We start from the raw sequence: 11,598 nt of genomic DNA, 5'->3' as shown, positions 1-11,598 counted from the left end.
CAATTTGTTAATATGGTATATCACATTGATTGATTTGTTTATACTGGAGAATCCTTGCATCCCTGGGATAAATCCCACTTAATCATGGTGTATCATCCTTTTAATGTGTTGTTGGATTCTGTTTGCTAGTATTTTGTTGAGGATTTTTGCATCTATATTCATCAGTGATATTGGTCTATAATTTTCTTTTTTTGTAGTATCTTTGGTTTTGGTATCAGGATGATGGTGGCCTTGTAGAATGAGTTAGGGAGTGTTCCTTCCTCTGCAATCTTTTGGAAGAGTTTGAGAAGGATGGGTGTTAGCTCTTCTCTAAATGTTTGATAGAATTCGCCTGTGAAGCCATCTGTTCCTGGACTTTTGTTTGTTGGAAGATTTTTAATCACAGGTTCAATTTCATTACTTGTGATTGGTCTGTTCATATTTTCTATTTCTTCCTGTTTCCGTCTTGGAAAATTATACCTTTCTAATGATTTTTCCATTTCTTCCAGGTTGTCCATTTTACTGGCATAGAGTTGCTTGTATTAGTCTCTTATGATGACTTGTATTTCTGCGGTGTTGTAACATCTCCTTTTTCGTTTCTAATTTTGTTGATTTGAGTCCTCTCCCTCTTTTTCTTTTTCTTTTTTTTTTCTCTCCCTCTTTTTCTTGATGAGTCTGCCTAAAGGTTTATCAGTTTTGTTTATCTTCTCAAATACCTGCTTTTAGTATTATTGATCTTTGCTATTGTTTTCTTTGTTTCTATTTCATTTATTTCTGCTCTGATCTTTATGATTTCTTTCCTTCTGCTAACTTTGGGTTTTGTTTGTTCTTCTTTCTCTAGTTCCTTTAGGTGAAAGGTTAGATTGTTTATTTGAGTGTTTCTTGTTTCTTGAGGTAGGCTTGTATAGCTATAAACTTCCCTCTTAGAACTGCTTTTGGGGCATCCCATAGGTTTTGGATCTTCGTGTTTTCATTGTCATTTGTCTCTAGGTATTTTTTGATTTTCTCTTTGATTTCTTCAGTGATCTCTTGGTTATTTAGTAATGTATTGTTTAGCCTCCATGTGTTTGTGTTTTTTACATTTTTTTACCTGTAAAATATTTCTAATCTCATAGTGTTGTGGTCGGAAAAGATGCTTGATATGATTTCAATTTTCTTAAGCTTACCAAGTGTTGATTTGTGACCCAAAATGTGATGTATCCTGGGGAATGTTCCGTGTGCACTTCAGAAGAAAGTGTAATCTGCTGTTTTCGGATGGAATGTCCTATAAATATCAATTAAATATATCTGGTCTATTGTGTCATTTAAAGCTTGTGTTTCTGTATTAATTTTCTGTCTGGATGATCTATTGGTGTAAGTGAGGTGTGAAAGTCTCCCACTATTATTGTGTTAGTGTCGATTTCTTCTTTTATAGCTGTTAACATATGCCTTATGTATTGAGGTGCTCCTATGTTTGGGTGCATATGCATTTATAATTGTTAAATCTTCTCCTTGGATTGATCCCTTGATCATTATGTAGTGTCCAAATTGTAACATTCTTTATTTTAAGTCTATTTTATCTGATATGAGTGTTGCTACTCCAGCTTTCTTTTGATTTCCATTTCCATGGAATTTCTTTTTCCATCCACTCACTTTCAGTCTGTATGTTTCCCTAGGTCCGAAGTGGGTCTCTTGTAGACAGCATATATCTGGGTCTTCGTTTTGTATCCATTCAGCAAGCCTGCGTCTTTTGGTTGGAGCATTTAATCCCTTCACATTTAAGGTAATTATCAATATTTATGTTCCTATTACCATTCTCTTAATTGTTTTGGGTTTGTTTTTGTAGGTTTTTTTCTTCTCATGTGTTTCCCACTTAGAGAAGTTCCTTTAGCATTTGTTGTAGAGCTGGTTTGGTGGTGCTGAATTCTCTTAGCTTTTGCTTGTCTGTAAAGCTTTTGATTTCTCCGTCGAATCTGAACGAGATCCTTGTTGGGTGGAGTAATCTTGGTTGTAGGTTCTTCCCTATCATCACTTTAAATATATCGTGCCACTCCCTTCTGGCTTGTAGAGTTTCTGCTGAGAAATCAGTTGTTAACCTTATGGGAGAATTTAAGAATATGTTTATATTTAATTTGGGTCTTTCTAGCTAAGATTATAAAGCTAATTAGTAAAGTAAATATTCACAGGGTGGGGGTGGTTTCTAAATGCTTGGTTTGTGTCATAGACATTGGTAAAAGATTTTTTTGTTGTTTTTCATCAATTCCGAGTTCCAAATAAAGTCCAAGAACCCCCCAGTTTTAATTTAATATCTTTACCATTTGATTGAAGCATAAGAAGTAGCATATTTGCCCCCAGAAAAAAAACCCAACAGACTCTGTGGTAGGCGGAATAATGCCCCCTTCCCAAAGATGTACGTATTGTAATCCCCAAAACTGTGAATATGTTCTGTTACATGGTAAGGGAGAAATAAGGTAGCAGGTGGAATTGTTTGCTAGTTAACTGATTTTGAGATGGGGCGATTATCCTAGATTATTCAGGTGAGGCCTATGTAATAACAAGGGTTCTTATAAGTGAAAGAGGAGAGGCAGTGTCAGAGTGATTCACCATGAGAAGACTCAACTAGCCATTGCTGGCTCCAAGCTTAGTAGGGAGCCACCAGCTAAGGAATTCAGGCAGCCTCTAGGAGGTGGAAAATGTAAGAAAACAGATTCTTCTCTAGGATCTTGAAGGAACACAGCCCTGCTGATACCTTGATGTTAGCCCACTGCAATCCATTACACCCTTATGACCTACAGGATTATAAAATGATGAATTTGTGTTGTTTTAAAGGCATTAAATTTGTGGCAATTTGTTACAGCTGCAATAGGAAAAATAGGAAATGAATACTATTAAATCACATTGTAATTGAGAAATTTAAACACAAGGTGGCACTAGACTACATATTTATCATAGAAGTCCTTTCAGTTTTATGGTATAAAGGGCAATGATACAATTTTCTTCTAATACAGGTTTTTAAATCATTTTGTCACATTTATATCTAAGTCTTCTTCAGTATTGTTGGTAAGTCCCTTAAATTTGCCTTCATGAATTTTTTTAATTGACATGTAGTCGATTTACAATATTGTTTTAGTTTCAGATGAACAGCAAAATCATTCAGTCATATATATATCTATATTCTTTTTTCGATTCTTTTCCATTTTAGGTTTTTACAAGATATTGAATATAGTTCCCTGTGCTATACGGTTAATGCTTGTTGTTTTTCATGAATTTTTAAGTTGATTTCTGGCAATGATTTTTTTTTTTAATTCAGAAAGATGAACTATAAATGAATAGAAGTCACTAGAATATGTGTCACAAGTGTGAGGATTTTTTTGTTCTTGGTTCCTTGAACACTGACAGAAGCCCGTAGCAGATGCCCAATAAATAATTGTTGAACGAAAGAACATCTCACGTCCAATTTGCATGTATAAATTGTTTGTCAAGTCTTTTCTCACGTTAACCTGAGTCATCTGGAACCTGAGGAAAATCCTTTTGTCCAAGAAATTTAAATTTAGCACTATTCATAGAGCAGTCATTTGTTCGAATGAACTTACAATGCATTCTTCTTTGTGCTAGAAATGAAACAGGCATGGCTTGTTCTCTAGAGCACCCTCCCTCCCCCAGCTGCCCTCCACCCAGGAATGTCCGGTTCTAATGAAACACCCCAGCGTGTCTCTCCTCCTCCCGGTGTGTGTGGGCGACTTTGGGGGAGTGTGTAGTCAGGGTAACCAGGGACCACAGGTGGACCACCTTGGGAGGCAGCGTTTCCAGGTAGTCTGCGTCTCACTGTACCTGTGTGGCCTTGGATGCTTTGCGCTTGCTGATCCCTCTGTCCCAGGGCATTAGGCCTCTCCCTTGGCTTGTCCACCTCTCCAAGTCAAAGAGAGAAAGTGTACTCTTTGGAGAGTGTCTTCCAGTATACTCTGTCTCCAGACACCCTGTAAATTCTGATTCCTCTCTATTCTCGTAGAACTTTGTTCCTCTCACCCTTTCCATGTTGTTTTATGGTTAGTTGTATAAAGTGGCACTAGCTTGCAGTTTCTTGGTAGAAGAAGATCATATTTTATTCTTTTTTGTATCCTCAACACCCAGCCAATACTAGGAACAAAGTAAATGCTTCTGGAAGGAAGGGAGGCGGGAAGGCTGTCCCATCATTGGGCTCAGACTGCAGATGGGTAAAATAACTGTTGCTGATTTCTTAATATTTAAGTATGGGTGTGTGAACTTATGTTTAACCCAAAAGAAAGAAGTAATCAGGATTACATTCATCGTTTGGGTATAATTTCCATTTACAGACTCAGGATAGTAAATATAATGAGGCCTAAAATAAATGCTGTCTTTCCTCTTTTAAAAAGATAAGGAATTTGAATGCAAATTGTAATGTTTTTCTTCAAAGAGGAATGATTTGCCACTCTTTAATTTGATAAAGTTCTTTATACTTCAAAAATAGACTCAGGCTTTAAATATTAATAAACTTCAGAAAGCAGGAATCAAATCCTCAACTTTTCATGAATTAATTATCATAATTTTAAAACTCCAGTTTTATAAAGCAAATCGTAAATTGCAAAATGGCTTTTCCAAATTGTGTCTTTTTGGTATAATTCATATGATTAAATAAAAATTTATGTATATTAAATTGAGTATTAATACCATAATTTGAAGTTTCCTGTTTCTTGTTATTGTATAACTTTATACATTTTTTTGCATTCAGTAAAATGACGTGTTTTTTTTGGTTTTTGGTTTTTTTTCGGTACGCGGGCCTCTCACTGTTGTGGCCTCTCCCATTGCGGAGCACAGGCTCAGCAGCCATGGCTCAGCGGCCCAGCCGCTCGCAGCATGTGGGATCTTCCCGGACCGGGGCAGGAACCGGTGTCCCCTGCATTGGCAGGCGGACTCTCAACCACTGCGCCACCAGGGAGGCCCACGATGTGTTATTTTTAATCAACTTTTATTTTTGTCAAAGTGCTGTTTGAATAGTATAAAAGATCAAATATTGCTAAAAGTAACTTTTATAAAACAGCAGTCTCTTTTCTTTACCTTTCTACTCCCACCATCTGCCAAGTAATCAATTTCAACTTTTTTAGATATTTTCTCTGATTTTACTTTCTTATTTCTAAATAATATGCATAATATATACTGGTATTTCTTGACTCATCAGAATAGACTTACCTGTTGATTTCCAATTATAGATAACAAGGATTTTAGCTCAGGTATACCACTCTTTCCTTTCCACCATCTTCTCAATAAAATTATATCTTAAATATCTGTTAAATCTATGTTCAGTGTTTTCTTAATTTTGACAATGTATGTGTAGTACATAGTATGTTTTTGCATCAAGTAGCATGATTATATATCCTTTCTTACATAACCTGTGTTTTTTGGAGTTAATAATTGCCTTATTTGAAGACATTTTCTTAATTTCCTTTGAATATCTGACTAAATATTCCCATATCCTCAACAGCTCTGTAAAATGTCTCTCATTACATTTTATACAAAACATGTTAAATAACTGAAGAACCACATCCTGGACCCCCATTCTGCTTCAGTCCAAGACAGTCCTAGTGCCTCCACCTTCTGGTTACAATCTAGATGCTTCCATTGTGGGCCTTTGCTCCTCTGTTGTATTGGAACTTCCACTGGCCATCACCCTGAGGATTCCTTTTGCTTCTATTAGATCCTCTGTTTCCTCAACCCCATGTATCCCAATATCCTCCTTCTAAAGGGAGCCCTTTCGTGTGACTGTGGTATGTGTGTGTGCACATTCCCAAATAGCTTCCTAAGAAAGGTGCTTGGGAAGGACAGGTCTAGAGGTCTAAATTGTCTTTTTTCTACCCTCTCACTTGATGGAGAGTAAAAATTTCCTTTGGAAATGTGAAGGTGCAGCTTCATTATTTCTACCTCCCATTCAAGAAGTTTGATGCCATTCTTACACTCTTCTGCTCATTAACTGTCTCCCCCTAACATCCACCCCCCACCCGAACTTTTAGAGCCTTCTGTTTACCACTAGTGCACTAGTGTTTGAAATTTTATGATAATGAGTCTTTTGGATTTTTTTTTAATTGCTTAATGGGTTTTTAAATTGTTTTTCTTTATTTTTATTTATTTATTTGTCTTTTATTCATTGGGCTGGATATCCAATGGGCCTTTTTTTGAAAAAAGGCTCATGTTCTTCAGCCCTGGAAAATTCTCTCATGTTATTTTATTAACACTTTCCTTTTCTTTCTTTTTAAATTGACGGCTTACTTTTTTTTTTTTTTTGCGTTGGGTCTTTGTTGCTGCGCACGGGCTTTCTCTAGTTGTGGCGAGCAGGGACTACTCTTCATTGCAGTGCGCGGGCTTCTCATTGTGGTGGCTTCTCTTGTTGCAGAACACAGGCTCTAGGCATGCAGGCTTCAGTAGTTGTGGCACGTGGACTCAGTAGTTGCGGTGTACAGGTTCTAGGGTGCACGGGCTTCAGTAGTTGTGGCTCGAGGGCTCTAGAGCGCAGGCTCAGTAGTTCTAGTGGTGCACGGGGCTTAGTTGCTCCACGGCATGTGGGATCTTCTTGGACCAGGGCTCAAACCCGTGTCCCCTGCATTGGCAGGTGGATTCTTAACCACTGTGCCACCAGGGAAGTTCAGCACTTTTCTTCATCATTCTCTTCTGTTCACCCTTTCTGGAGCTCATATTATTTAGTTGCTGGGCCCCCTGGATTGACCAATTAATTTCTTAAGTTTTCTCTCTTATTGTCCAATTATTTGCCATTTTGCCCTAAGTTTTGGATTCCCTAACTATATCCTCTACTTTTCTACTCGGTTTTCCAGTTCTGCCATCCAATTTTTATTTTCCTAGTATTTTTGTTGTTGTTGTTCTCTGAATATTCTTCTTTTTAAAACAACCATTTTGTTTTCCTGTTTTATGGATACAATATTCTCTTATTTCTCTGAGAACAGTAATGCCTTTTTTTCCCACATTTTTCTTCTCCCTTCATAGTTTCAGTGTCCTCTGAGTTCCTTTTTTTAAAAAACAGGTTTATTGGAAGTGTAATTTGTATGCCATAAAATTCACCCATTGTGAGTGTCTAATTCACTGATGTTTAGTATATTTATTGAGTCAGTAAACCATCACTGCAGTCCAGTTTTAGAACATTTCCATCACCCCAGAAAGGTCTCTGGTGCCCGTTTGCAATTCATCTCCATTCCTAACCCTAGTCCCAATCAGCCAATAATCTGCTTTCTGTCTCTACCCATTTGCGTTTTCTAGGCATTTCGTATAAATCGAATCATACAGTATATGTGCTTCTGTGTCTGCTTTTTCACTTCACGTGCTGTTTCTGAAGGCCATCCTTGTTGCAGCATGCCTCAGGAGTTCATTCCTCTTTATTGTTGCAGAGTATTCCCTTGTGCTGATGTACCGCATTTTGTTTTGACATTCACCAGTTGACCAGATGTTTGTGTACTTTCCACTTTGGAGGAATTAGAAACATCTTTTTGTTATTTTAATATTTTACTTTGTACTCTGTGTTTCGCATTAGAGAATTTTTCCCAAATGTATGACATTCTCTAGAAGTCTGCTCATATTTGGAAAAAGAGGCCAAATAAGTTACTTGAAAGCTGTAAGTGTGCATGGTGGGCGGTGGTGAAGTGGGGGCTTCTTTGTAATTCTTTGGGGAAATCTTCATATCAGTGTTTTTCATCCTTTTCTCTTGGGCTGGTGGTATTTTCCAGAAAAGACTCTTCCAGTGTCTTGGCTGGAGGGTATAATCCTAGCTTCCAGTATTCCGGGAGTCAAGAGGAGGGAAAAGGCTGAAATGTCCCAAATTCTAGGACATAAACTCTTACTTAATCCCCCTGTTTTCAGTGGGAGATCCCTGCCTCCTTCAGCTGTGCCTGGTGTCCCTGAGTCCAGAGACCCTCTGTTTTATTATCTTCTACTGCACAGAGTAGAGAAGGAGATCTGGAGATGCTTTTTAAATAGACTTTCAAACAGTCTTTCTATTCTTAGCCCTACCATTATCTTCTCCCCCCGCCCCCCACCATTCCCACAGCTATCTGGTGCCAATTTCTGAGCCTCTGGGCTTCTGCCATGTAAAGTAGGGTACCTCCCTTCTCTGCCCACTGCCAGTTTTGGATTAGCATTCTTGCATCCACTAATCCACCTACCACTTTTTCACCTACTTTGCAGTATCCGAAACTTTACTGCTCTTGTGTTCTTTCCTGTTATTATTATGGGTTTGTGCTTCTATAGAAATCCTTTTACTCTTATTTTCATAGCATTTTCATCACGAAGAGAATATTTATTCAACCAGCCATCTTTATTGAGAATCTCAATTTAATTCTTTAATGAAAAATACAACTTCCAGTTCCAAATAATTTATGTAAATACCTCACTCTCAAGGAAGTACTGAATAACCCACCACTCTTTAAATGTGAGCTGCACATAGCGACTTCCGTCCAAGAATATAGAACAGAAAGGGGTGAGGGAGGAATAGCTTTATATTGGAGATACCTGACAAACCCTCCCACAGCCTGGTGATCAAGGTCAACACCAACAGTGATAAATCATGCTGATAGTATGCACCCTTTGTGGTCTCACTCCCCCAAACCTGTAACCTCAGTCTCATCGTGAGAAAAACGTCAGATAAATCCCAATAAAGGGACAATCTACAAAGTACACGACCACTACTTCTCAAAACTGTCAAGGTCACCAAAAGCAAGGGAAGATTGGAGAACTGTCACCACCAGGAGGAGCCTAAGAAAATATGACAAATAAAGGTAATATAATAACCTGGGTGGCATCCTGGAACAAAAAAAGAACATCAGGCAAAAACCAAGGAAATGTGAAGAGTGTATGGACTTTAGTTAATATTAATGTATCGATGTTCATTAATTGTGACAAATGTGCTGCATTAATGGGGAAATAGCAGTGGGGCATGTGGAAACGCTTTACTATCTTTGCAACTTTTCTATAAATCTAAAATTATTCCTTTTAAAAATTTATTTAAAAAATAAAAATAAATGAACCTCTAATTTATACTTTGGCTATTTACTGACAACTTTATGTTGATAGAAATGTACCAGGAATTATCATTTTACAATTTGACTCATATCTACCTCACACCAAAACCATTAGCAATCTGTTCTAATTCGTGTATTTGAATACTTTATTCATTCTCTTTTCCAAATACTTATTGAGCAATACTATGTTCCAGGAAATATACCTGGTGCCGGGCTATAGAGATCAATAAAATATGATTCTTGTCCCACAAGAAGTTTACGTTCTGGGAACACAGACCGTCCTAGAACACTTGTATTCCACTTCTCCAGAAGCAAACCAGCTACAATGAACACATTTTGCTATTCCTGTTAAGAGTACAAAGAAAATAATAGCTGAAATTCTTCTCTAGCTTTTAAGTGCTTTTGTTTAGGTGAGACATGGAATTCATTAAAACTGCATTATCAATTAAGAAACGTGCAGGAATGATTAGCTTAAAACCTGGTAGACAGGAGCGTATTGACAACCAAGAAACAGAACTTCCTTCTTTTTGACATGACAACACATCCCCTCACCAACAACAGCATTAAGCAGCGCCTCATTAAGAAGGTGCAGGAACCGCATGGACAAGCGCCTCCTGGCCCTCATCTACCTGGCCCACGCCTCAGATTGTCCTGGAGAACGCGTTCGCGCCCCTCCTGGACGAGCAGTACGATTTAGCCACCAAGCGGGTGCGGCAGCTCCTGGACTTAGACCCTGAGGTGGAGTGTCTGAAGGCCAGCACCAACGAGGTGCTGTGGGCAGTGGTGGCCGCCTTCACCAAGTGACGCTGCGCAGAACCGAGCGTCCTCCTTTCTCTCGCAGGATCATTTTTCTTCCAGGGACTCCTGGTTTTCTGTAGTTTGTACTTCCCACACTATAACTGGTTTTCGTTTTATGAAATGGTGAGTGGCTTTTCCTGTTGTGGGTGTGTACCTGCAGGAAGCTGCTGGTATGAGAGACCTTTCTAAACCTTTTATAAGTTTAGAAAAAAAAGTTTTACTGCCTATTGACATTTCATTCCTTCTAGACTTCAAGAGAGTCGCCGTTCTCACTGTAATAGGCTTTGGATTTTTGTTATGTTTACTTTCAAACTACCTCCAGTTTCTTTCTTTCCTTTTTTTGCCGATTTTTGTTTTTTATTGAAACATAGTTTGATTTACAATGTTGTATGAGGTTCAGGTATACAGTATAGTGATTCAGTTATACATATATCTATATATTCTTTTTCAGATTCTTTTCCCTTATAGGTTATTACAAAATATTGAGTATAGTTCCCTGTGCTATATAGTAGGTCCTTGTTCATTTCCTATTTTATATATAAAAGTGTGTATATGTTAATACCAACCTCCTAATTTATCCCCCTCCCCTTTCCCCTTTGGTAACCATAAGTTTGTTTTCTATGTCTGTGGGTCTATTTCTGTTTTGTAAATAACTTCACTTGTATCATTTTTTTTAGATTCCACATATAAGCAATATAATATTTGTCTTTGTCTGGCTTACTTAGTATGATAATTTCTAGGTCCATCCATGTTGCTGCAAATGACATAATTTCATTCTTTTTTATGGCTGAGTAGTATTCCATTGTATATTTGTGCCACATCTTCTTTATCCATTTGTCTGTCAATGGACATTTAGGTTGCTTCCATGTCTTGGCTATTATACATAGTGCTGCTATGAATATTGAGGTGCATGTATCTTTTCTTGAAACTACCTCCAGCTTCTTTTTCTTTAATTTTATTTATTTTATTTTTATGGCTGCATCGGGTCTTATCTGTGGCACACGGGATCTTCGTTGTGGTGCACGGGCTTCTCTCTAGTTACGACATGAGGGTTTTCTCTTCTCTAGTTGAGGTGCGTGAGCTCAGTAGTTGTGGCGTGCCGGATTCGTTTCCCCACAGCATGTGGGATCTCAGTGCCCTGACTAGGGCTTGAACCCCTGTCCCCTGCATTGGAAGGCGGATTCTTTACCACTGGACCACCAGGGAAGCCCCTCCCTCCAGCTTCAAAAGCACATCATTAGCATTTCTTGAGTTTAAGTTTTTCCACAAGTACAAATTCTTCTATATTCTTAACTCACCAAAAGTAAAAAGCTGTACCTATCAAGGTATTTTTCAGTAAAGCTCAATCTAGATGCATACCTTAACAATTTTTTGCTGGCATTATGCTAAGTGACATGAGTCAGACAAAGAAAGACAAATACTGTATGATATCACTTATGTGTGGAATCTTAAAAAGCCAAACTCATAGAAACAGTGACTAGAACAGAGGTTATCAGGGGCTAGGGGTTAGGGGTGGGGGAAATGGGGAGGTGTTAGTCAAAGAGTACAAACTTCTAGTTATAAGATGAGTAAGTTCTGGAGATCTAATGTACAGCTTGGTGATTATAGTTAATAATACTGTATTATATACTTGAAAGTTGCTAAGGGAGGAGATCTTAAATGTTCTCACCACGATAAAGAAATGGTAATTATGTGATGGAGGTATTAGCTAAGGCTATGGTGGTCATCACTTTGCAGTACATAAGCATATCAAATCAATAGGTTGCATACCTTAAACTTACATAATGTTATATGTCAATCATATCTC

General features: G+C 38.0%; 1 pseudogene; it reads left to right on the top strand.

Moving 5' to 3' along the window:
* Positions 1–2,349: 2,349 nt before the first annotated feature.
* LOC116751121 lies at positions 2,350–9,826 on the top strand (annotated as a pseudogene).
* Positions 9,827–11,598: the final 1,772 nt, after the last annotated feature.

Source organism: Phocoena sinus, chromosome 3 (genome assembly GCF_008692025.1).
Source record: "Phocoena sinus isolate mPhoSin1 chromosome 3, mPhoSin1.pri, whole genome shotgun sequence".
Classification (NCBI taxonomy): Eukaryota; Metazoa; Chordata; class Mammalia; order Artiodactyla; family Phocoenidae; genus Phocoena; species Phocoena sinus.
This window is presented reverse-complemented; position numbering and strand designations above follow the sequence as displayed.